This window comes from Triticum aestivum, chromosome 6B (assembly GCF_018294505.1).
Source record: "Triticum aestivum cultivar Chinese Spring chromosome 6B, IWGSC CS RefSeq v2.1, whole genome shotgun sequence".
Lineage (NCBI taxonomy): Eukaryota > Viridiplantae > Streptophyta > Magnoliopsida > Poales > Poaceae > Triticum > Triticum aestivum.
This window is the reverse complement of record NC_057810.1, coordinates 171,544,633-171,565,533: the sequence shown is the minus strand read 5'-3', so window position 1 is coordinate 171,565,533 and position 20,901 is coordinate 171,544,633. Positions and strand designations below refer to the sequence as shown.

General features: G+C 48.5%; 1 protein-coding gene across 2 annotated transcripts in view; it reads left to right on the top strand.

Annotated features, from left to right (window-relative positions):
* LOC123136411 (disease resistance protein RPM1) overlaps positions 1 to 20,901 on the top strand; it is a 59,099-nt gene that overhangs the window by 298 nt on the left and 37,900 nt on the right. The gene's annotated exons all lie outside the window — the stretch shown is intronic.

Sequence of the window (20,901 nt, the reverse complement as noted above, 5' to 3'; positions counted from 1 at the left end):
CGACTGTTCCTTTTATAAATTACCTGCAAATGTCTTGGTCCGAAAAATAAATAAATAATCACTCTCTTAGTTCCTATGAACTCAGAAATTTAGATTTCTAAGTTAGCTGGCTGCTAGGAGCAATCCTAGATTCTCGTTTTGCCTCAGATCTTTTTCAGCTATGGAGGTCATAAGTCATAACCCAGTTTGTACTTTGAGTGCATCATCCGGTATCTGCTAGATTCCAAAAATAAAGCGCTTACATGCGAATCCTGTGATGGTTGGTCGTCGTTCATGGAGGATTATTCTATTTATATAGGGAGTAGATTTTTTTAGCCTTTATTTTGGTTAACGAGTTTTTTCAATAGACTGAATTTTATTAGCTAAAAATGAATCATCAAGAGGATACACGACACAATGAGCACATATTCTGCTTTTGCATAGTAAGAATGTACACAGTCAACACTAACACACACGAAACACGCCAATAACTAGCAAAGTCATATAAGATCAAATCTATGCTTAGGCCAGAGAAAAGAAAAAAAAACTAAAGGGATCAAATTTGCGATCGGCAAACTACATCGATGACTATTCGCACCAATCATCTCATAACACCACACGGATAACGATATTCTTCAACATCAACGTCTTCAGAAAGGGAGCGACGCTTAAGCTCCGTCGTCAGATCCAACCACTAAAGCCGGATCTAGATTTTCACCTAGAAGAATATCTTGAGCATATCCGAACAATGCCTTCAACAAGGTAACGATGCAAAAAAACATTGTCATTGTCAACATAGCCAACTTAGGTTAGACCTAGGCTTTCAACACAAACTATTAGATCTCTTCTAACAGGAGATTTATCTCACCGCTGAAGTCAAGATCTGAAGATATAAACCCTCTAGAGGCCGAATTCACTATTTTGACCTTTTTTTTAAACTTTAGCGCGATTTGACCCTGATCCAAAAAAATTTCGTGATCTGACTCTTTTCCTACCGTCATCGTTCTTGTTGATAGTGTAACACAGCCTACCGCCGAGGGCTATGGCGGTAGGACTTGACTGTGCCGTCACGGTCGTTCGAGGTTGAAAATACCCTACCGCCATAGTCCTTGGCGGTAGGGTCTGGAAGATATAAATAAGGTGTGGCATTTAGTAGTACTGAAGCACTCTTGTGGAGAGTTGGCTAGCGCGTGCATGATTAACAGAGGAGGTATTGGGTTCGAGCCTTTTTGTTGCTGTTTTTTTGTTTCTTTTTATTTTGCACAATAAAAAGTAAACGATTTGTCCAACTAATATTACCATATGAATTATTGATAAAAGATATTTTTACAAGCCTTTTTTTGTTTATTTTTATTTTGCCCAATAAAAAGTAAACAATTTGTTCAATTAATATTAGCATATGAATCATCTTCAGGCCTTTGCTCCATCATCTCCTCTTGCCCTCAATTATTCCTTGTCCTTAGACCTTCGTTTCCCTCTGAAGCACTACTAGATTAGGGAACTCCCTTGCTCAGTAGCAGCGGCTGCTAGCTTACACTTTATCAAGGTGAATGTTGCAACTTCTCGTAAACTGCTCAACGCTTTTGGAATCAGTCGGACTTTTAATTTGAAGTTTGTATATGTTCTTTTGAAACTTGTGTTCTGACACTGGAACCCAACAAAGGATGAAATACGCTCTATGACCATTTATTTATCCTCTTCTATATACACAAATAATTTGTTTACCCAGGGGTTGTACTACTTCCTGCTATTTTCTTATTTAGTTTAAAGTTCGGAAGGCCTTTGCACACCATGATTTGTATCCGTGTTTGGATGATAATACTGAGAACGGACTTACACCGTATTTGATCTTATTGGAGGGGTCATCTTTGTATCGCAGAATTTCATAAAACAGTTACATACAAGTAACAAAAAATATTTTTATAAATAATCCATAACTTAACATTAATTGGACAAATTGTTCATCCCATCATATTGGTTTATATCTTTGCGGGAATTTCATAAGACAGTTACAGATAAGTAAAAATATTTTTTTATCAATAATTCATATCCTAATAGTAATTGGACAAATTGTTTACTTTTCATTGGGCAAAACAAAAAGAAACAAAAAAAAGCCCCTGTAAGGCTCGAACCTGAGACCTACCCAATTAAACATGGACACGCTAGCCAACTGACCACCAAAGTTATTGCTTAGTACTAGACACGGTACCTGATGTATATCTTCCAGACCCTACCGCCAAGGACTATGGCGGTAGAGTATTTTCAACCCCGAGCGACCGTGACGGCGCAGTCAAGTCCTACCGCCATAGTCCTCGGCGGTAGGCTGTGTTACCCTATCGTCAAGGACGATGACGATAGGAAAAGGGTCAGATCACGAAATTTTTTCGAACCGGGGTCAAATCGCCTAAAGTTTACAAAAAATGGTCAAAACAGCGAATTCGGCCCCCTCTAGAAGACCTTTCGGTGACCACCGTCATCGTGAAGCCACAGAAAATCATTGTAGCACAGTCTACAATTACCTTTATCTGGCCAATCAGATCTGAATCACCGTCACCTAGCCGTCTAGATCCAAATCAATACAACCACGACAGGCCGACTATAGACACTGAAGTTGTGGTCGTCCGACGTCAAATCCAACCGCCGCGCCTTCCGCATGGCTACGGATAGTCGCCGCCACCGAGAGTCTATGGGCCGTCGCCCAGAATCCAAGACTCCGTTTCCCATGTAGGAGACGGCCGGAAACCTTGTCACCGCGGCAGAGGCCGGAGGCAGCGGCAGCGGCAGCGGCGAGGGCAACACGTAGTGATGCGACCCCGGCTCCCTGCGACGCCAACGTGCCTTGGTCCCGACCTGCGTGCACAGGCGCCCGCGTTCAATGCCATCTGCGTGACACGCACACATGCACGCATAGCAACATAGGAGACCATGGAGCCGCGTCGCACCGAGCTTCCGCACGTCCGTGCCGCGACGGAGAACCAGTGCCCCACCACCACCTTCCTAGACTTCACCGGGGAGCCCCTACGGTGGCAAGACTAGGACTGGGAGATCATGGAGTTACGACGGCGGCGGTTCTTTCCCGCGAGCCGCCAGAAAGACGATGCGGGAGTCCATAGTGTTTGGTAGTTAACGTTTGTGAGAGTCTTTTTCCCGTGCCCTTGCTTCGTGTTTTTTTAACTCTCTTGCCGGTCGTTTTGATTGGCGTTTTCTTTTTGATTTTTCGATCTATGGTTGATCGGTTTGCGTCGCCCGCCGCCGCCAGTCAACCCCCGTGCGCCTCTACTGCGACACCGGCATGACCGGCTGGCTTCTTCACTGACCCAACGGCCTCGCGCGACAGGTGGCTCCTCACGACCGTCGTCCGCGCGCCGGCCCGCCCGTCGATCTACGCCGGCTATCACCACCCTGCTCCTACCTGGACAGCTGCATCGCCCGATCCGGCGGCCTCGCGCCATGCGGCGGCCCATCATAGCCGTCATTCACGCGCCGGCCTGCCCATCGATCCACGCCACCCGCCTCTGCCACGTCTGAACGGCGGCCCTGCGGACTACCTCGTCGGCCTCCTCCCCAGCTGCGTCAGGCTCGGCGGCGGCCTCCGCTCGGGCGCCGGCGCTGCTTTGGCAGCCTGGGTGCCGGTGCTGACGCGCTCGTTCCCACGACGTCCCACGCCGTCCGTTGTCGCCGGCTTCATCTCGGACTCCGCCACCATCCCGCCTCCAACGAGCGGTGTCCTTGACCACGCGCGCGGTCGATTGATCACCTGCTCGCCGCTGCGATCCGCCTCATCTACGCCACGCGATCAACCTGGCCCGTCAGTTGCGCGCGCCTCCGCAGGTCCCGTGAAGACCATCCGGAGTACAACGCGCCTCTCCCCCGATCGAGCATCGGGCTGTCGTGCTTCGCCCCGTCGGGCCGCAGCACCGCCGCCTCGTGCTTCTCCTCGCGACTGCATCGACTCGCGCGTCGCCTCTGTGTCGCTCCTTCGGGTCGTAGTGCCGCGATATGCGGTCCCCATCGCCGCCCTGAGGCCGTCCCCGCAGTTGCACTGACCCGCGCTACGCCGCTGCGCCACCCCTTCGGGCTGTAGCGCCACGGTGCGCGGTCCCCATCGCCGCCCTGAGGTCTTCTCGCCGTCGCCCCGACCTGCCCGCGGCCGTGGCGTCACCCCTTCGGGCCGTTGCACCGTGGCCCGCGGGCCAGTCCACCATCATCGCGCGTTGGCCTCGCGTGGTATATGCGCCACACCATCTCCCTCGATGCGGAACGCCACTGTCTGCGCCGGTCTTCGTCGCATTGTCAGGTTCCTCGCCTACTTCGAGCATCACCGCCGCGCTCCTAAGGTAGCCGCCGCCGTTGCTACCCTCGTAGCCGCCGCCGCCTATCCACCTCCTTCGTCTTCGTCCAACACCAGCCTGTCGCCAACATCGCAGTCATCTACCCCGACCACTTCGTCTACTCCGACAACCGCGGGTGACATCGGCCCCGCGTAGATTGGCGCCACAGCCGTTCTTGAGTCCTTCTTTCCTGGCCTCTCCGACTTCTCCGACATGGCGTACAACTCATGCAGGTCCCAGTCTACGCATGCCGAGTGCTGGAAACACCGATGCGTGCCTTCGTCCACGACGTGTCCCCGGGCCTGGCAAGCCTGGTGCGGCACTTCGTCAACTTCATCTTCATCCGTCTACGCATGCCCGGTGTTAGAACCACCAATGCGTGCCTTCGTCAACGATGTGTCCCCGGGCATGGTAAACCCGCTGCGACGCGTCATCAACACTGTCTTTTTCCCGACGCACCACTACTTTGACACCACCGCGCCCATGCTAACTTGGCGTGTCCTTGCGCCCATGGCTCCACGACGACTTTCTTGACACCGGCCACCCCGACTCGACATCGACCACGACATTCTTCGCATGACTACCTCGACCACGGCTCCACCACCTACGCTCTCGGCTACCTCGACAAATGTCACAAAGGGCTACCGCCTTGCTAGAGCAAACTCGTCGGGTTTCATTCCATCCACGACTTCCGCGATGCATCGACCGTTACGACTATGGGAGGTTGTCCGTTGGCTTGCCTTCGGATTCTTCTCCAGTATCACTGTCAGCGTCGCTACCGTTGTGACTGCGGGGGGAAGTTGAGTAATGTGACTGTATTGGAAACATATGATAGACTAGGAAATATTCTAGTTTGTCTTATACTCTAAGTAGATCAGGTACTCCTATATATATGCCCATGAGGCTCAAGCAATACAATGAACCATTCCATCAATCCCTCTCTTTCCCCTCTAACATCAGTGTTAATTGTTTTCAACCTTTGGTTAACACAAGTGCGAAGGCACGCCCCTTTTTCATTAAAAAAATTAGATTCAATGTCCATTGCTGATAGAAGCACCTGACCGCTTCTCTGACCCAGGTGGAGAAAGGACAGTACGCAAATAGGTGCATCGGCGTCTCAAGGTTCCTTTCGTTGAAATATATTACCCGCCTCTCACCATCAGTTTGGACTTTTAGATGAGTTGGCTGAAGCATGAATTCAATATGGCACCCGAGCCAAGAGGTCTTCAACTAAATAAGCCTAGACGTGAGGGGGATGTTGAAATATATTGTCCGCCTCTCTCCATCAATTTGAACTTTTGGATGAGTTGGCTGGAGCATGAATTCAATGCCTTTTGCAAAGAGCACAAAAATAATTGTTCGGCAAGCCGTGTCATTGGTGGTGGTCTGTCGACGATAGTCATTGGTGCAGCAGTGGCCAAATAAGGAAGAAATGACACTGGGGGGAGGGGGCACCCGAACCTTCTAGGAAATTCGCAAAGGTGACCGAGGCACACCCTGGAAGTTGCGATGATAGGCGTGGACGTGGGGAAGACACCCGAAGGGTAGAGACAACGGAAGCTATCATCCTGTCCAGGGGTAAGGGAGATCCCTGGCACTCGAGCACGCAGGTTAATGAAACCCTTAAGGAGCGGCAGGGTGACACATCCATGCAGATCACATACCCAAGCATCATTGAGTAGTGCATCCTGTAGTCTGCGGTTCTTCGGCCGAGAGAGGGCAAAAGGCTAAGGCCAAACCTCGCAAGGCGGCGGGCCCCTCCCCATGCATTCGTCCTTAAATCGAACATTTTTAGACACCCTACAATTTTCTTACCTTTAAACATTGTATTGTTAGCTACCAGATGTCTCTCTCATGATCTATTGGATACAAGTTGAATTACAAGTAGCAATGGAGGTATGGGATTTGGGGAATCAGGAAGAACATAAAGAAGAGAACCAGATGTAGGAGAAGGGATCCGACGTGGCATTTTGCCTAATCCTACGTGGATGCCTCGTAAGTCGCGTCGGCCCTCGTACTTGTAGTTGCGGCAATAACAAGCTGGCTAGGCCTTGCCCATCACTATCAACCCGTGATAGGAAGGGGGCTGGCATCCCCTCCCCCTTAACAGTCGTCTTGCCTTCAAGCCGGTAGAGAGTATCTAGGGATAGGAGGGCATGCACAATCATGCATCGCGTGTTGCATCTTCGCCGACTCAAGGACCCTAAATGATTTAGTTGTCGACATTCCTCCTTCGATGAGACTCGGCTGGACCCCAAGCCAACGCCATCGAGGATCGCTTGGATCCCATGACGCTCGATGTTCCTGGGCTTGGTCGGAGCCGCGGTGGTAGCCGAAGTTGAGGTAGATGACACCGACGCGAGCAAAGTCGTCATAGCACTTGTAGTTGGTGGAGTTTTGCGTGAAGCCCACGATGACAGTGATGACGTTCCTCCCTTCTTCACGGGATGTTGTCGGGTTGATTCCTGTAACATCAACCATGTCGGCTCGCCCGGGGTCCCAAGTGGTGTCCATCCGGTAGATGCCCGTTTCAAAATTCAGCTCCCTTGTAGCAAAAATTAACTAAAACAGGAGGCACATGTTGTTGTAGTCACCAGGTTGCAGCTTGGACATGTCCAGCGGAGGATGCAAAACTATCGCTAGTTCATATGGTATAGCTCCACACACAAGGCGAACATATAGCCAGACTGAAGCAATAGTCATAAGGAACTCTAGGTATTTGTTGAGGAATGTACACTCGGACTCGAAAAGTACACCTGGGACCAAACACCTCTCCCACAATTCCAGTGGCCCAGAACTTCTCAAAGTGAATAAGGCATTGATCGAATTGCACAAAATCTATGGATAGTGCGACCATACGGCCATGAAGAGCAAAGGCATTGATCCAACCAAGAGGGAGGCAGGGATCACCAAAACAATGCAGATATTTTGGAGCAGAGCAGTTTCCTCGCACCAGCAGACATGTCAGCTCAAACATGTAAATAATAGAAGCATAGACTTCATTCAATTTCAGATATGCTTGATTAGAGCCAACCTCAAAGTAGCATCTTGCATAGGTGGGAATTACCCAGGACTGCACTGAAGCATCTACAAATATAGCAGGAGTGCACATACTTTCCATCCAAAATACACACAAGTTGGTCTGTGATTGGAAGAGAGTAGCAACCCCCAATCCTGGGAAGTTCTCTGCTCACACTTGTGAACAAAAACAGCATAATCTTCAGCCAATTTCAGATATGTTAGAACATAATTGGTTGGTTGTACACACTGAATACCCATGGATTGAACATTTTCAAATTGATATCTGATAATAATACCCATTATAGGTAGGGTTATAAGCAATGTTGAGGATATCGCTTATCGTTATCGTCTCAGTCCGCTAGGGATTAGAGGTTAATCGAAAATCGGACGATTAATCGATTTTATCGGTCGACTATTAATCGAATATTTTATTGCAAATCTCAGGTTCCCAACATTAAATACGCTATATTCAACACTAAAAGAATATTTGACAGAAGTGTTACCTTGATTTCTAGCCTTTGAATCCTCGTAAAATGACAAACAAAATAGGGCAATAGTACATATTCCATAACAAGGTCCACAAAACATAAATAAGTATAGTTTTTGACAACATAGTGTGATGAATAGGTCTAATTTATCGGTAGATTCCCGATAAATCGCTTGTCAGAATGGTAAATTGGTCCAAAAGATAAACAGCAAAGATAAGGCATAATCTTATCGGTCACCCTCCGATTAGCAATAAATCGGAAGATTAATCGGTGAATCGGAAGATTTCTTGAACAGTGGTTATAAGAGACACATGCTGGCCCACATGAAGGACCCACAACACCGGACATAAATACCCCCGCGTCACCAATCCATTCGGATACCAGCTAAGATTCTCTCCACTCGGACGACACTAATCCACTCGGAGAACACTCATTCACTCGGACGCAACAAGTCCACTCGGCTGCCTCACGGTGACTCAGACAAGGGAAGGTGGAAGGCCAACATGGACTCTGGAGCACCAGAGGCACACGTTCTCATGTGTTACTAGCATTTATTATGTCAGTTCCCATGTGTAATGCCCTTCATCAACACAATCATTCAAATCCTTTGTAACATGAGTAGACAAGGGGCCCATGCACTCTATATAAGCGGCCCGTAGCTCATGTACATGGTTCACAATCCTTTTGTAATCTTCAGACAAAAGAGAAAGCTTAGCCCAGGGCTCGAGACGTAGGGGTGTTACCTCCTCCGTGAGGGGCCCGAACTCGTAAAACTCCCGTGTCACATCTATGCCACAACTAGATCCTGCCCTTATTCGTACCCCTATTCCTTACTGTCAGAATCATTCCGACGACAGTTGGTGCTCACCTTGGGCTTGTGCATCTTGCAGTACATGGCGCAGGTGGATTCTCCATCTTCCATTTCTCGCGATGTCGAGATGGTGCTTGGCAGCGAGATCTATTTTGGTGCCCTCCGCTTCATGGCCGATGATTCGGCATGGCTTTAGGAAGCCCTGCTTCACATGGATTCGTTGCCCATCGATGGCGCAACACACATCCACGCCAGCTTCCATAAAATCCTTCTCCAACGGCCGTCTGCTCCATACTAGACAGGCCCACCTCACCCCGTCGGGTGTCATCGCAAGCGCTTCTGCCGATCATGAGTTCAGTTGTGGATCAAACATGCAGTCTCTCTTCAGGTTGCGCCCGAGAAGGTGTCTGTCCTGGAGCCTACGGAATCGTTCCATGACATGTTCGCCTCCCTTCATGAAGGGAGGAAGAAGAAAGTTGTGAGAGCATGGACTCCTCGGTGGAGGTTTTGATGGCGGGTCCCGACAACGGCCCACCTGGCTACCCCGAGCAACAAGATGGTCATGGTCACAAAACTAATGAAGCAGCCGACGACATAACCGACGGTGGCCCCCGGGTCGATGGGAAAGCAGCACCTCCCACTCAGGAGCAGCTTGATGAACTCAACGGGGTGACCAAGCAAACCCAACGCACGCCATTACGGTGACCACCCCCAAAGCACTCGTCTTGGAGTCGGCGTGTTTGGCCACCTTGGTTGAGCAGGCGCACTTGCAGCAGTGGGATAAAGCTCTCAAAGGCCGTCCCCATGATCTTCCTAGTTCCAGTCAGCACAAGAGGTAGTTGTTCCCGTATAACGATGCCCAAAACTAACAAGTATTGTGGACTCTGGTGCAAAACTTGGCACAGAAACGCGAATCGTGGATTCCATTCAACAGTTGGGATCGGCAGCAGAAGGGCTCGAGCAAATCCAAGCACTCTTGAAGGCGTCCATGGCGCAAAATTCTGCCGTGTCCCAGTCTCACAATCATGTACACAGCAAGTCGGTCTGGGCTAACATGACTCGGTCGGCTCATAGCCCCCTTGTGCCTCGTCGGCGCAGGGAATCGCCTCACCCTGGGAGATGCAGCATTCACTCGGCGACCAGAACAGCCTTTACAGCAAGGTGAACGGTACCACGGTGGGATATCACCTACTCGTCAGCATGACAATCATTCTCATGGTCAAATGAGCCCTTCGAGGGATGCCCCATATCGACCCCAGCAATACGGAGACCGGTACCATCACGGTGATGATCGGAGGCCTAGTCTACTTCGCTTGTCGGGTAGATTTTCCCCCACGATCATGAGGATGTGGAATATTGGGACCCCTAGTTCAATGCATGATCACTCCTCACTTAGAATTTGGTGGACAGAGGCCGAGCAAATAGGGATTATAATGCAAGAGATTAGCCAAGTGGATCGAGTTCCTCTGGACCGATATGTTTCAGCATGTTAGACTATGTATAGCTTCTGTACTTATGTACGTATTGTAACACAACCATTATATATAATGAGATAATACCCGCACCGCCGCCGCAGCCGCCGCCGCCTTCACCGCAGCCGCCGCGCCACCGATCGCGCTGCCGCCATGTCGAGCGCCGCCACCACCGGTTCCACTGCTGCGGGCTTTCTCCCGGCCTCTCTTGCGGCTCTGCTCAACCTCCCGCTCGATGCCGTCTCCGTTCCGGCTCCGATCGGGACAAGGAGCATCGGCTCCGTCTTCTCCACGCCGCCGGCGCCCTCGCCTGGGCGTGACCTCGTAGTCCACACCGCGGCGCCGCCGTCTGCTGCGGACTCCGCAGGCGTCGTCCCGCCGCTCCTGCCGCAAGCGGATCACACCGCCCCGCTGGCGGGGTTGGCGGCGTCTGCCCCGGCCGCCAGCCTTGCGGCGTCCGAACCGGCCGCGAGCTTTGCGGCGCCCGCCCTGGCTGCGGTCCCGCCTCCTCCCGCATCGGCTTCGGTGCCTCTGGCTGCCTCCATGGTGTTTGCACCCCAGGCAGCCTCCTCGATGGGATCGTCTTCGCCGCCGCCGTTTCACTTCGGTCATCTCATCACCATCAAGCTCTCCGCCGACAACTACATCTTCTGGCGTGCGCAGGTTCTCCCGCTCTTGGGGAGTCACTACCTGCTAGGCTACGTCGACGGATCGCTTCCCTGCCCACCCGCGTTGGTAGACAGCGTGCACGGTCCGGTCTACAATCCGGCCCATCGCGTCTGGACGGGGCAGGACCAGGCGAACCTCTCCTCCATCCAGGGGTCGCTCTCGCCGGCAGTTGTCGGCCTTGTTGTCTTCGCGAAGACGTCTCATGAGGCCTGGACCATCCTTGAGCGCACCTTTGCAGCGCAGTCCCAGGCTCGTGTCTCTGCACTCCGTTGTCAGCTTGGAGAATGTCAGAAGCTTGACTCCACTGCCACTGAGTTCTACAACAAGGTCAAGGGCCTCGCCGACACATTGGCCTCCATTGGACAGCCCCTCACCGACTCCGAGTTCAACTCGTTTATTGTCAATGGTCTTGATGAGGAGTATGATGCCTTAGTCGAGATCATCAACGAGCGGGGCAACTCGACACCCATGCTGGCACACGAGGTTTTCTCTCGGCTCCTTCTCACTGAGCAACGGGTCGAGACTCGCCGCACCAGGGGCACTGGCTCCCTCTCGGCCAACGCCGCCACCAAGGGTGGCCGCTCTTCTTCATCACCCCGGTCTCCCTTGGGGCTGCCACCGTCGCCCGCCTCGGCCCCCCCACCTACTGCGACCTTACCGGGGGCTGGCGGTCCACGTGTGTGTCAGCTTTGTGGCCGCGATGGGCACTGGGCCTCCAAGTGTCATAAGCGCTTCCAGCGAAGCTTCCTTGGTCTTGGCAATGACGGCAAAGATACACGCAACAATGCCCTTCAGGTCGCCATGGCTGATCGTCCCGCGCCGCAGAAGCAACAGGGACACACTCAGTCCTACTCCATCGATCCACACTGGTACATGGACTCTGGGGCGACAGAGCATCTGACCAGCGAGATGGGGAAGCTTCACACTCGTGAACCCTATCATGGCTCCGACAAGATCCACACCGCCAATGGAGCAGGTATGCACATCTCTCATATTGGTCAAGCATCTCTTCTCACTAGACATGCCAATAGGAATCTTCAGCTTCGCAATGTTCTTCGAGTTCCATCTGTGACCCGTAATCTTCTTTCAGTTCCTAAACTCACACGTGATAATAATGTGCTTTGTGAATTTCACCCTTTTGATCTTTTTATTTAGGATCGGGGCACGAGGGATATTCTTCTTAGTGGGCGGTTGTGCCAGGGCCTCTACCGTCTGGAGCATCCTGGCGTCGCTCGCGTTTTCAGTGGAGTTCGGGTCTCTCCGTCACAGTGGCATGCTCGTCTTGGTCACCCGGCCACACCTATTGTCCGTCATATTTTGCGTCGTCATGAGCTTCCTAGTTTGTCTAGTAATAAAGATGTAGCAATGTGTGATGCTTGTCAGCAGGGGAAGAGTCATCAACTTCCTTTTTCGGAGTCCAGTCGTGAGGTGAAACATCCTTTAGAACTTGTGTTTTCAGATGTATGGGGTCCTGCTCAGACTTCTGTCAGTGGTCATAATTACTATATCAGTTTCGTTGATGCTTATAGTCGCTTTACCTGGCTTTACCTTATTAAACGCAAATCTGATGTGTTTGATATTTTTGTTCAGTTTCAAAAACATGTTGAACGTCTTCTCAAGCACAAAATTGTTCATGTCCAGTCGGATTGGGGGGGGGGGGGAGGTGGCGAGTATCGCAACCTCAACTCTTTCTTTCAGTCGCTTGGGATAGCTCATCGTTTAGCATGTCCACATACACATCAACAGAATGGTTCAGTCGAACGTAAGCATCGTCATATTGTTGAAGTTGGTCTTACTCTTTTGGCCCATGCATCTGTTCCGTTTCGGTTTTGGAGTGATGCTTTCACCACTGCATGCTTTCTCATCAACCGTACTCCTACTCATGTTTTAAACATGAAGACTCCCATTGAGGTTCTCCTTAATGAACAACCTGATTATACCTTTCTCAAGGTATTTGGGTGTGCTTGCTGGCCGCATCTTCGTCCATATAACAAGCGCAAGCTTGAGTTTCGTTCTAAGAAGTGTGTTTTTCTTGGCTATAGCTCTCTTCATAAAGGTTACAAATGTCTTCATGTTCCCACTAATCGTGTCTATATATCTCGGGACGTCGTGTTTGATGAGCATGTTTTTCCCTTTGCCAACCTTCCTGTGTCTACTGTCGAACCACCATCCCTGCATTCATCCTCTGTTGCTTCTGACCAATTTGATGATGTTGCATACTCTCCTTTGCTGTTACCTAACCATGGTGCAGGAACCGGACGTGGAGCTCGTTTGGAGCTGTTGGAGGATTCACCATCATCATCGTCGTCTTCTGGTGGGCACGTCGATCGCCCTATGTTGCATGGCGTCGATTCGCGTGCTCATGCATGGTCACCCGACGAGCCCGTCGCGCCGAGCATCTCCACTGCTCGGTCCGCTACGCCAGCGATCGCCGAGTTTCCAGCGGCTCGGCCTTTTTCGCCAGCGGCCACCGAGTCGCCCGCGGCTCGACCCGTCACGCCGTCTTCGCCTGCGGCTCGGCCCGTCACGCCGTCTTCGCCCGCGGCTCGGGTCCTCACGTCGCCTTCATCCGTGGATCGGCCCGCGACACCGGCCGCGCCACGGCCACTATGCCGAGCTCGCCAACGGCCCGGTCTGTGATGCAGGAGTCGCCAGCTGCTTCGTCTGCTCTGCTGGTTTCGCCGGTGGGCCGGCCTTCTTCGTCGACCGAGTCCGAGGCTACCGTGACTGGCTCCTCGTCACCGGCTGACTCGTCAACGTCGCCGTCCTCCAGCCCGTTGCAGGCTGCTCCGTCGACCTCGGTGGTTCCTGTGTCCCGACCACATACACGCAGTCGCAGTGGCATTTTCAAACCTAAGGAACGTAAGGATGGTACGGTTGCTTGGTTGGCTGCTTGTTTGGCTGCTGCTGTTGCGGATCCATCTTCTGAGCCTCGCTCATATCAGGCTGCCCTGCGCATTCCACATTGGCGAGAGGCTATGGAGCAGGAGTTTCATGCTCTTCTTCGTAACAAGACATGGACTCTCGTTCCTCCACCACCACGGGTAAATGTTATTGACTCAAAATGGGTATTCAAAGTGAAGAAGCATTCGGATGGATCTATTGAGCGTTACAAAGCGCGACTTGTTGCTCGCGGTTTTCGGCAGCGTCATGGTCTTGACTATGAGGACACCTTCAGTCCTGTCGTCAAGCCTACCACTATTCGGCTTCTTCTCTCCATTGCTGTTTCTCGTGGTTGGTCACTTCGTCAGCTTGATGTGCAGAATGCTTTTCTACATGGATTTTTGGAGGAAGAGGTTTATATGAAATAGCCACCTGGTTTCTCTGATCCTGATCGTCCTGACTATATATGTCGTCTTTCCAAAGCACTATATGGTTTGAAGCAAGCTCCTTGTGCCTGGCATGCCCGCCTTGCCTCTGCCCTTCGTGCTCATGGGTTTGTGCCGTCCACTGCTGACACTTCATTATTTCTTCTACAGAAGCCAGAAGTCACTATGTACCTTTTGGTATATGTCGATGATATTATCCTTCTCAGCTCTTCTCAGTATGCTGCTAATGCTCTTGTCTGCTCTCTTGGTGCTGATTTTGCGGTCAAAGATCTTGGGAAGCTTCACTACTTTCTTGGAGTTGAGGTAACTTCTCGTGCTACTGGTCTTGTCCTTACGCAGAAGAAGTACTCCTTGGAGTTGTTACAAAGAGCTGGCATGCTGAAGTGCAAACCGACCACCACACCCATGTTGTCTACCGACAAGATAACAACTGTTGATGGTGAGCTTTTGTCTCCTGCGGATGCCACAGAGTACAGGAGCATTGTTGGTGGACTTCAGTACTTGACGATCACGAGACCAGATATCTCTTATGCTGTTAACAGGGTTTGTCAGTATCTTCAGGCTCCCAGAGATACTCATTGGGCTGCTGTTAAACGCATTCTTCGTTATGTTCAGTTCACCCTGACATTTGGTATGCATATTCGGCCGACTTCCTCTCGGGTCCTTTCGGCCTTTTCTGATGCAGATTGGGCTGGTAGCCCAGATGACAGGCGATCCACGGGGGGTTATGCAGTATTCTTTGGCTCTAATTTGATCGCCTGGAGTGCTCGGAAACAGGCTACTGTGTCACGTAGCAGTACTGAAGCTGAGTACAAGGCTGTGGCTAATGCTACTGCAGAGATTATTTGGGTGCAGTCTTTGCTTCAGGAGTTGGGTTTGTCTCAACCACAGCCTCCTATTCTTTGGTGTGATAACATCGGTGCTACATACCTTTCTGCAAATCCAGTATTTCATGCTCGAACGAAACACATTGAAGTTGACTATCACTTTGTACGGGAACGTGTATCGCAGAAGCAACTCCAGATCAAGTTTATCTCATCTAAGGATCAACTTGCAGACATCTTCACTAAGCCTTTACCGCTGCCACAGTTTGAGGCTTGTAGGCGCAATCTTACCCTTCTCAGTTCTTTAGAAAGTGGCTAAGATTGAGGGAGGGTGTTAGACTATGTATAGCTTCTGTACTTATGTACGTATTGTAACACAACCATTATATATAATGAGATAAGCCACCCCTAGAGGGTTGTGTTGGTTCCCCAAAACTTATTGTCTTACACAGCAGATCCATCCGTTCGGCGGTGATTCAAGCGAACTTCCTGTTGGCAGCTGGGATAAGCATGTTCACCGGTGACACAAATCTAGAAACTTGGATGGATGATTACCAAGTGGCCATCCATATTGGAGGTGGGGATGATGATGTTGCTATGAAGCATCTTCCTTTGATGCTTAAAGGATCCACTCAGGCGTGGCTCAATGAGATGCTGCCCAACAATATTTTCAGCTGGGAGGACCTCTCCCGAGTGTTTGTCAAGATATTAAAAGGGACTTACAAGTGGCCAGTTGGGCTGGCCGAGTTGTAGCACTGTGTTCAGAAGAGCAATGAGAGCTTGCAAGAGTACATCCAGAGATGGACCGCCTTGCACAACTCAGTCGAGAACATTACCGAGCACCAAGCTATTTGCTCCTTCAAACAAGGCATCCGGTATCGAGAGCTAACCTCAAATTCGGTCCCTTGGATGTTTCTACCCTGAGCCAACTGATGGAGACAACAAACTGTTATGCAAACGGTGAGGATGACTGACTGACTGAGGAGTGGCAAGTGCCAAGCCAGAGATGCGAACCAGTCGGGCGAAAACCATGGAAAGCAGAAGCGTAAGGGTGAGGCGTTAGATAGTGCTGAACATGCAGATCTAGTCGGGCAAGTGAAAGGCAAAGGGAAACACAAGTAGAAGAAAGAGAGGGTCCCAAGGAAGAAGGTAGATCTAGATGACGATATAATTGACCAGCCTTGTCAGGTGCACACTGAAATGATCGAGAAGAGGTGTCTAAAGGGGCGTGATTAGACCCTCAACAAGCAAAGACAGTAGTTTTTAAGTTTTTCCAGTTGAGGTGGGAAATTAGCACAGTTTCAAGCATTCACAATACAGTTCAAGCAAGCATGCATAGAGTATATGAGTAGCGGAAAGTAAAGTATGCAACTTGAAACAAAGTAAAGGGATGGGATTGGAGCGTGCAAATGCAATTGGAGACACAGAGATTTTTGGCGTGGTTCCGATAGGTGCTGCTATCGTACATCCACATTGGTGGAGACTTCAACCAACGAAGGGTAACGGTTGTGCGAGTCCACGGAGGGCTTCACCCACGATGGGTCCACGAAGAAGCAACCTTGTCTATCCCACCATGGCCATCAGCCACGAAGGACTTGCCTCACTTGGGTAGATCTTCACGAAGTAGGCGATCTCCTTGCCCTTACAAACTCCTTGGTTCAACTCCGCAATCTTGACAGAGGCTCCCAAATGACACCTAATAAATCTAGGAGACACCACTCTACAAAAGGTAATAGATGGTGAGTTGATGATGAACTCCTTGCTCTTGTGCTTCAAATGATAGTCTCCCCAACACTCGGTTTGTCCGATTACACAAACTCGGTGAGACCGATTTTGGTAATAAAAAACAGAGAATTGGTCAAGCAAACTTGGTGGGACCGATTGCACAAACTCGGTGGGACCAAAATTATTGCAACAAGTAACAGGAAGTTTGCAAGCCCATCTCGGTGAGACCAAGATCCCATTGGTGAGACCGAACTAATTAGGGTTTGGAAGTGGCTATGTCAAATGAACTCGGTGGCGCCAGATAGATCAAATCGGTGGGGCCGAGTTTGACTTTTAGGTTTAGGACATATGTGGATGTGAAAAAGTGGTTGAGGGCTTTGGGGCATATCACTAAGCACTTTGAGAAAGCAAGCCATTAAGCAGCACCTCATCCCCTTTTAATAGTATTGGCTTTCCTATGGACTCAATGTGATCTTGGATCACTAAACTGAAAATGTAGAGTCTTGAGATTTTGCCAATGTTTGTCCTTAGCATCTTGAAGGGGTTCCACATCCTCTTGTCCATGCCACTCCAATGTTGAACTTATCTGAAATATACTAGGTAGAAATATTAGTCCAATAAGAGATATGTTGACATTAATTACTAAAATCACCCAGGGAGCACTTGTGCTTCCAATCCCCCCTTTTTGGTAATTGATGACAACATACATCAATCCTTTAGATAAAGATATGAAGAAAATAGCAAGTAAAGCTTTGGAAGGACATGCAACATTAATATTCATTAGCTCCCCCTATATGTATGCAATCATGTGATGATAGATCATAAGAGTATGAGAATGCATAAACATGACAGAGCAAGCAATGAGTTACATGTGCCTTGGCTATATGCATCAGAGAAAATGATGTAGATACTGGAAATATACCTTCATGTTCATGAATCTCTCTTGCAAACAATATATACAACATCAAGAGATCTTCATGCACATGAGTGTGATGCATATACTTATCTTGTGGTCTTGAACTGGCTTTGAAGGAGATGTACCTGGGTAAACAAGGTTAGATAACACAAGAACATCTACTAGACAGAGCAAGAACATGAGATCACAAGAATACCAAGACTGAGATGACATGTAGAGAGTGAGTACTAAGTACTCTATTTGGATATAGACATGTCCCCAAGGATAAAGATATGCAATGAATTCGAAAGATTTTCTTCCCTCGGGACTAAGCTCTCTCCCCCTGAATCTGACATTGGATAATGGGAGAAGATAGGGTGATAGAAAATCAGAGCAAACAAGAAAATTAGAGCAAGATAATCATAACATATACTATCATGTCTTTCCCCTCTTGAAGACATGAGACAACTTTCCTCTTAAGAATAAGAAGCATCAGGAGAAACTTTAGGTGTGAATTCTCTCTTATGTGATAAGCTTTGATGTGCTCTCTCTCCCCCTTTGACATCAATTTCCAAGAAGGGACTTCTGGAGCATGGGTCAATTAGGTTTGGTCCTTGAGTCACATTACAAAGCAACATGTAATAGGATGCTGGTAGAGGACAAGTATCATTGAGTGGAGCTGGAGCAAATATGCAGGATGCAAATGACACAGTATTTTTCTCAGCATTGAAATCAGTAGCACCAAGTTGTTACTGCCGGTGGCACCGAGATGGTTCGGTTTGGCCGAAGTAAACAAACCGGTGAGGCCGAGTTCAACCTAGAGAGAAAACACTTGTCACCTCAGCTTACTTAGACAAATAAGATCTCACAAGGATATGCAAGGAATTAACTAAAGGATTTGCAATGAATTGGATGCAGGGAATGCAGAACAAAGCAGAGAAAAGAAAAGAAAAGAAATCTGGATGAAGTTTTTTAAAGGGGAACTAGCATGCAAAAAACAAATTCAAGAACACAAAGAACTTCATCTAGAATAGGTCGGCGACAAAGTCACATATGCTAGAGTATATTGACTAAGGAGTCAAGAGACACTTGATCATGGGTCATACTCATCGTTTATGTTCAAAATGGGGTTGCCATTTTTCGGTTAAGCATTTTGATGTATTCTCATCTTGTTGAGTTGCTTTAACCCATGTCTTGGGGTAAAGCTTCTCTAAGATGGAATGACATACCTTGGGTGGTGGTGTTGATCTTGATCATGTAGTTGAACTTGTGTAGGGTGCTCAAAGTTGATGTAGTTCATCAAGAGTTGGGAGCACCACTTGTAGTTGAAGTTCATCTTCCTACATGGGTTAGTCTTGCAAGGAAGAGCACTTGTGTTTCCAAAATGACAATCATGAAAGTTTATATAAAGAAATTGTCAAAGGATATATTGAAAGGATTCGTGCTTCCTTGTCTTCAACCACCATTTTGTAGATACTTGGAGATGTAGATATTGCTTAGAATGTGATTGAGTTGCAATCTCATAGAGCTGGGCTTATCCAAGTACCTACAAGGGTTAGATATCATGCAAGTGTACAAGTATATCCAAGACATATGATCATCATCATAAGAGAAATATCAAGGATTAGTCATAGTAAGGCTCATGCCTTGCATGCATCCACATGAGTTTCTACTCCACGTTTGAGGCATCAATGATGTTAAATTCACCTCTCAAGCGGCAAAACACTTTCTCAAGTGGTTTGGTGAATGTATCCGCCAATTGCTTATCTGTACGAACATGCTTAAGTTTGATATCTCCCTTAGCAACATGATCTTGAATGAAATGATGAAGAACTTCAATATGCTTAGTTTGAGAATGTTGCACAGGGTTGTGAGCAATCTTAATTGCACTCTCATTATCACAAAGCAATGGAACAGGTTTCACATATATCCCATAATCTTTAAGAGTTTGGGTCATCCAAAGTAAATGAGCACAACATGAACCAGCGGCAATGTATTCCGCTTCGGCGGTGGATAAGGATACCGAGTTTTGTTTCTTGGAGGACCAAGACACAAAAGATCTACCAAGAAATTGACAAGTACCCGAAGTGAACTTTCTATCAACCCTGTCACCGGCATAGTCCGAGTCGGAGTAGGGAACAAGATCAAAAGACGACCTCTTAGGATACCAAATGCCAAAATTTGGTGTATGAATTAAGTATCTCACTATCCATTTCATATCCTTAAGATGACATTCTTTGGGGGCCGCTTGATATCGTGCACACATGCACACATTTAGCATGATATCAGGAAGGGAGGCACATAGATATAACAATGAACCAATCATAGAGCGGTAAACCTTTTGGTCAACCGGTTCGCCATCCTTTGTCAAGTCAAGATGTCCACTAGTAGGCATGGGGATATTCATACCTTTGCATTCTTGCATGTTGAACTTCTTGAATAATTCCTTGGTGTACTTTGTTTGAGAGATAAAGGTTCCCTCCTTAGTTTGCTTGATTTGCAAACCAAGAAAGAACTTGAGTTCACTCATCATAGACATCTCAAACTTCTCCAACATTAGCTTTCCAAACTTTTCACTAAAATGAGGGTTAGTTGAACCAAATATGATATCATCAACATAAATTTGGCACACAAATAATTCTCCATTAACCCTTTTAGTAAAGAGTGTAGAATCAATTTCACCAATTTCAAATCCTTTTCAAGAAAAAACTTAGTCAAGCATCTATACCAAGCTCTAGGAGCTTGCTTAAGACCATAAAGAGTTTTGTGGAGTTTGTAAACATGGTCGGGTTTCTTAGGATTAACAAAGCCGGGAGGTTGTTTAACATAAACTTCCTCCTCAATTTCACCTTTAAGAAAAAGCACTTTTGATGTCCATTTGATATAAGGTAATGTCATGATGATTGGCATAAGCAAGTAAGATGCAAATGGACTCAAGTCTAGCAATGGGGGCATATGTCTCACCGTAGTCCATACCTTCGACTTGAGTGTAGCCTTGAGCAACGAGACGAGCCTTGTTGCGTACAACTTTTCCATCTTCATCTTGCTTGTTCCGAAACACCCGTTTGGTTCTAATGACATTGTGCTTCTCATCGAGCTTTTCAACCAACGTCCACACTTGGTTCCTCTCAAAGTTGTGTAGCTCTTCGTGCATGGCACTTATCCAATCCGGATCTTCCAATGCTTCTTCAACCTTCATAGGTTCAATGCTAGAAATGAATGAGTAATGTTCACAAAAGTTAGACAAATGAGTTTTAGAGCGAGTAATTCTCCCGGTTTGAATGTCATCAAAGATTTGTTCGATGGGATGATCTCTTGAGACTTTTGTTCGAACTCGTGAGAGCTTTTATTTCGGTC